Source organism: Nicotiana tabacum, chromosome 22, assembly GCF_000715075.1.
Source record: "Nicotiana tabacum cultivar K326 chromosome 22, ASM71507v2, whole genome shotgun sequence".
Lineage (NCBI taxonomy): Eukaryota > Viridiplantae > Streptophyta > Magnoliopsida > Solanales > Solanaceae > Nicotiana > Nicotiana tabacum.
The window spans coordinates 141,362,384-141,368,383 of record NC_134101.1 but is presented as its reverse complement, the minus strand read 5'-3'; positions in this window follow the sequence as shown (position 1 = coordinate 141,368,383).

Genomic DNA, 6,000 nt, shown 5'->3' with positions numbered 1-6,000 from the left:
GCCTGGATACCAGAGTGCAAACCCACAACAAACCTACGCACTCTCTCTGCATCAGTGGGGAGTATCATTTGTGCATGGTGAGACAATTCAGAGAATCTCGCCTCATAGTCGGTCACCAACATCTAGCCCGGCTGAAGCTGCTCAAAATGAAATTGCAACTCTTCCCTCTGAGAGGGTGGAATATATCTATCCAGAAAGAGGCGTGGGAACTGGCCCCAAGTCAAAGAAGGAAAACCTGCTAGCCTGCCAAGAAGATAGGACTGCCACCATCTACGGGCCCTGCCCTCCATCTGAAAGGTGGTAAAGTTCACCCCGTAGGACTCCAATGTCCTCATGTTGTGAAGTATGTCCCTACGATGACCAATAAAGTCCTAAGGGTCCTCATGTTGCTCACCTCCAAAGACAGGAGGATGTAGCTTGGTCCATCTATCCAATAGCTTATGCATCTCGCCGGCTGCAGCTGGTTTGGGCTCTGGTATAGCTATTGCAACTGGCTGAGCTCCACCCATGGGTAGTGCGCCCGAAGTCTGATATACGGAAGCTACATGCCTAGGAGCCTGTGCGGTAGGGGTCTGTGCTCCCCCTCTCGCCTGGGATATGGCTGGGTCTGTTGGAAATAAACCAACATGTGTCATAAAATCTATGAACCACAATATACGTCCCATGACCTCCTAGAATTCTGGTGCGAACATGAAATCCACTTGGGCCAGCTCCGCTGCGCACCTCGTCCTACTCCTTAATAACAGGATCTTCCACTAGATCCACTATGGCACAACTGGAGCAACTCTAGGACTCCCTCATCCTCTACCACGAGCTGGAGCCCTCCCTCGGCCTCTAGCAACAGGGGGAGCAGCTCCTCCATGAATGTGTACATCTGCCGCAAGTGTTCTCACCATCTGTGAGAGAATAAGAGAAAGATAAGCACAACATCAACTGCACGATAAGAGATGAAAAAAGAGAAGTTTCCTAACACCATATAGCCTTTCGAAGATAAGTACGGAGGTCTCCACACAAATCCGCAAGACTCTACTAGGCCTGCTCATAACTTGTAAGACTTGCGTAAACCTAGTGATCTGATACCATTTTTTCACGACCCAATTTTCCCTATCCATGATGGCGCCCAACATCACCGTTAGGCAAACCAACGGTAAACTAGTCATATACTTATTCCTTTTTAATAATTTCAAAGTAGTTGATTCTTATCTATTAATTAGGTGAGAAGTGCAAAATTATAGTAAAGTAGTAATCTAATGAAAGATAAAATACGATAAAATAAATACTCAAAACCATAAAGTGCCTACTAGCATGTTTTCAAGACGTAGTGTCACAAGTGTACAAGCAACTAGTAGAATATACAAACACCTATGCTACTATCTGAAATAAGATACACATAAAGTAAATACAAAAGAGAGACTACAGGTGCTGTAGAACGGCCTCAGAGAGTAGCTCACCACTATGCCTCAGGGTAATGGGGGCGCGCACCTGAATGACTTCAAGATACACCTGCCTCAAATCCTGCACAATTAGTGCAGAAGTGTAGCGTGAGTATATAACAACATGTACAGTAAGTATCTAGTAATGTCTTCCTCCGTGAAAGTAATTTCGTCCTCAACGACTTTCCGGAGTCTCTTACTATGGGTTACTAGTACCTTCGTCTTTTTTAACGCCGAAAACGTCACTCTATTAATCTCTCTTACTATGTGCAATCCTGAAAATGCTGTTCTTTCGGGCATGTACCTTTCTGTCCCCAGCATGGTCTTTGATAAAAGAATCTATGAGTATCTCGAAAGAATTTATTGAGTGCTCGGGTAAGAGCGAATACCATGTCAGGGCCCCCTTCTTGAGGGTTTCCCCGAATTTCTTTAGTAAGACTAACTCAATCTTGTGCGGAGCTAAATCGTTCCCCTTCACTGATGTTATGCAGGTGGTGATGTTCTCCTGAGGATCCAAAGTCCCGTTATACGTCAGCATGTCTGGCGTCCTAAATCGCTTTGGGATCAATTCTGGTGTCGCGCTTGGTTTGAACAGCAATTAGGTGTATTTCTTTGAGTCTGGCCCTTTCCATACTGGTGGTGCACACGAAATTTGATCCATTTAGGCATTTATTTCCTTCATAAATCACATGAGTTCAGTTTTAAAGGGATCATTCTTATTGTTGTTACCGGATCCGCTACCGTTCCCTCCAGCCCTGTCGAAACTAACTTCACCCCTTGGGGTGCTGTTGTCGACCCTCTACTTTGTTTGGTTTGTGGGAGCACTGAGAGGAACTAGACCTCATCCATTCAGGTTGTTGGAAGCACGTGAAAACGCCTACCTCAACTCCATCATGACCTAATCTTGTCGTGAGAGGCGACCCATAATTAATGTGCTTTTGTTGCTCCCTCAGGATCTTTACTGTTTCAGCAACATGCTCGTCTTCAGCATCATCAAGAGTTGCCTCTCGAACATGTCGTGGATATTGCCCGTCATGGACCATTGTAGCCTCATCCCCCTCATTGCAAGTATCATTGATCGAGTCTTCATGCTGAGACTGATTTTCTTGGACCTCAACGTTGTGTGCGATGTTGACATCATTATGTGCCATTTTTTCTTATGATTTTTGCTAAGAACAAAGAATCAAACAGGTTAGTAATATATGCAAGGATTAACTCAATTGCAACTGTCTAAGCCCCAGGTGGGCGCCAAACTATTTACGCGTAAAATGGTACAGTTGAGTTTATACGTGATTTATAAACGCGTGAATCGATTTGATCCCAAAATAATAAATAAATCAAACAAGAATCTAAGACTTAGTGTTGAAATTGACATAAGACAGCGAAATCCTAGTTCCGAAAGAAGAGCTTTCAGAGGCAGTAGTAACGATCTTAATAAGCAGGACGATAAAATATTATTGAGCTTTGAATAGTATATAACATAAGTTTGTCAGAAATTTGTCGTCTGCAATGGCTGTTGAGCTCACTATTTATAGTTCTTCCGAGGGAACAAGGTTTTAGGATCAAGCCCCTCTTAAATAACAATTATGGGGGCCATTGAAGAATGTGTAACGGTAGGCAATGAATGTCATATTCTCTGCAACAGACTACATATTTAATGCTATAAAATATTCTACTTTAAATACTACCGGGTGACAGACATTTATTTTGTCTTTATGAACAACATTTCTTTCAAGAACAAACGAGATTGCTGCTTTCGGACCTGATTGCCATTTGCCTCGCTTTTCATCTGCCTTCGACACCACGTGTCATTTTATCATGCGAGCATTTAATATGAATAAATTCTACCCTATACATCAATAATTACTCCTTTTCAATTACGGTATGAAGAGGTTGTGATTTGTTGAATTATTATGAGTAAGAAAAAAGAAGAACAATGAAAATTGGACTTCCCTTGCTTTGTTAATTCCACGTAGTCATGGCGACGACAAAGATAACATAACTTTAATTAATGGTGTTAGTCAATCCTATATTTTAGTCAATATGTTTGTGTGCTGTTCCACCTAATTTATGTTGTTCGAAATGCATGAAATGTTGAAAAGAGAAAAGCCGATCACTTTCACATTGAGGGACTTTGTCTTCCAAAATCCATTGAATTTCAAATATAATATAATATATATGAGCCAAGTTTTAACTTTATATTCCAACAGTGTAAATAAAGTACTTAAATATAACATCAGCTAAAAGATAACTATTAGCAATTACTTACACCAAGTGGTGTTTAACCAAAAAGTAAAATTTTGATTAAAGCCTTAATTTAGAAGAACTCGGGTTACTGATAATCAAAGAATGAATAAAGGAAAGTGATTTTTGCCAACAATAAGATAACAAAGTAAACCAATATATTCAGATTGTATTTCGTGTCCTTACAATTGACCCATTCTTTCCCTTTTATAGCTATCTTGAAAATATGCGTTTTGCCTTTGTCATAATAAGGCCATTATAGACAATTAAAGACATTAAATGTTACGTTACATAATCATTGTATTTTAATACAGATTCTCTAACGTTTTTAGTATTTAATGCTCATTAAATACTGTATTTGTACTCTCTTGTGCTGTCAGATTCATTCTCCTTGAGTCTTGGACTTAAATAGGTGCGAGCGTTAAATCTTTTTAGTATCTGCTCGTTCCTCCTCTTATGCCTCTGCTCGTATCTGTTGCAACTCGTGCCTCTTTCCAATCATAACTCTTTGACCAATCTACGTATCATGACACGTCATCTTTCAATCACTTTAATATATAAACTCAATTTTTCCTAATATAGATAGTCCCCCCACTTGCCATTTATTCATCAATTGAATATTTGAGAAGTGGAATTCATTAAAACGGGAATTTTTGTCACCATTAATGCTATAGCAGAATCAACGGTTCATTTGTCACTTCCATTTAATGCTCTTCACGCGTGGCACCCCTTTTATTGGTTTTGCAACTTTGCAGCGCTTTTTAGGGCTTTTTCACAGCTTCACTAACCACGAAGCGTCAGTTCTCATTATGACTTTTTCATCATTGCACCTTTTCCTTTCACGGTTGCTTCGCAGTATAAATATAGTTTTCTTCTTTGTCTTTATCACATAAAGTTCTCAAAATATTCAGTTCTTGAATCTTTGTTTGTTTCTTCCTCATACTATCATGTCTTCATCAAACCCTAACCCTAGAAGGGTCCCCATAGTTGATAATTTCCCTAATGGCCCCAGTAGGAGCAGAAGAGGAGGTAGGCTTTGTAATTTAGGATCTTCATCCTTGGTGGTTCTTCTCTTCCTTCCCCTAGTTCTGGCCCTTCTTCTAGAACTAGAGGTTCTCTTTCACACAGATCTTCTTCTAGAGGTAAGAAATCTTCTGAACCTCTTCGTGAACCTCTAGTAGAGGAGATAGTTCCTACGGAACTATCTTTCTATAATGACAGAGAATCTCTTAGAAATCAAGTATCTTCTTTAGATCGTGCTGATATCTATCCCACTCAAATCACTGAAGGTTTGATTCCTTTAGTTCGCAGAGACTGCCATTGGAGTCATGACTTTCCTATCATTATTCCCAATCCGAATCAAAGAATTACCTCTTACTTAACCATTTTTTCCTTTGTCTATACGTACCCTTTCACATTAGGATTCAAACCTTCTATTGATCTTGTTATTCTTGAGTTCTGTCGTTTCTTTGATGTTTGCTTAGGTCAAATTGGCCCAATAATATGGAGGGTTGTTGCCTGTTTGAGGCATTTGACCAATATAGCAAGTGTTCCTTTTACTTTCCCACATTTAATTCATCTTTACTCCCCTAAACTCGTTCGCAATGGTGTTTTTACACTAGTAGCCAGGAGCAAAAGAGTTCTAGTTAGTCCTGAAGATGACAAAGACCGTGGTTGGTATGCCAGGTTTGTTGCTGCCCCCACTGTTGGTTTAGTGGGTGATGAGAACGTTCCCTTCCCTGAGAAGTGGAATTTTGCACGTGAGTCTTCTAACTTTCTCGTACCTTTTTATTCATTTTTGTTGATTTTTCTAATTTTACTTTTCTTTTCTAGCAACCATGGGAGTTGTGAAAGATGTTCCCAATTTTCGTGATTGGGTAGGAAAGTTGTTGAGTATTGCACCAATGGATAGTAGATCTTGGAAGACCCTTTCCCAGTGTTTTTGTTGGAAAGTAAAAACTCATGGTAAGATCTTTTATTTCATTTTACATATTATTTTTTCCTGAACTTATCTCAATCCTTCTTTCTATCAGGATTTGCTATTCGAGGAGTTACTACTGAGGCGGTTGCGGCTTCTCGTATTTCTTTGGAAAGGGATCAAGAAATTATTCTGGGCTCTTCATCAAAAAGAAAAGTCATTGATGAACAAGACTCCGAAGAAGAGGAAGACAGGGGTTCCTTGGTAACAAGGCCACGGGCTCGTAGACGCATTATTTCCGATGATAAAGCAGAAGCGTCCCCCCGCCATTCTATTCCTCATACCGAATCTATTGAAGCCCTGGTAGTGATCCCTAATAATATTGATGATGCTCCCTCTACTGCT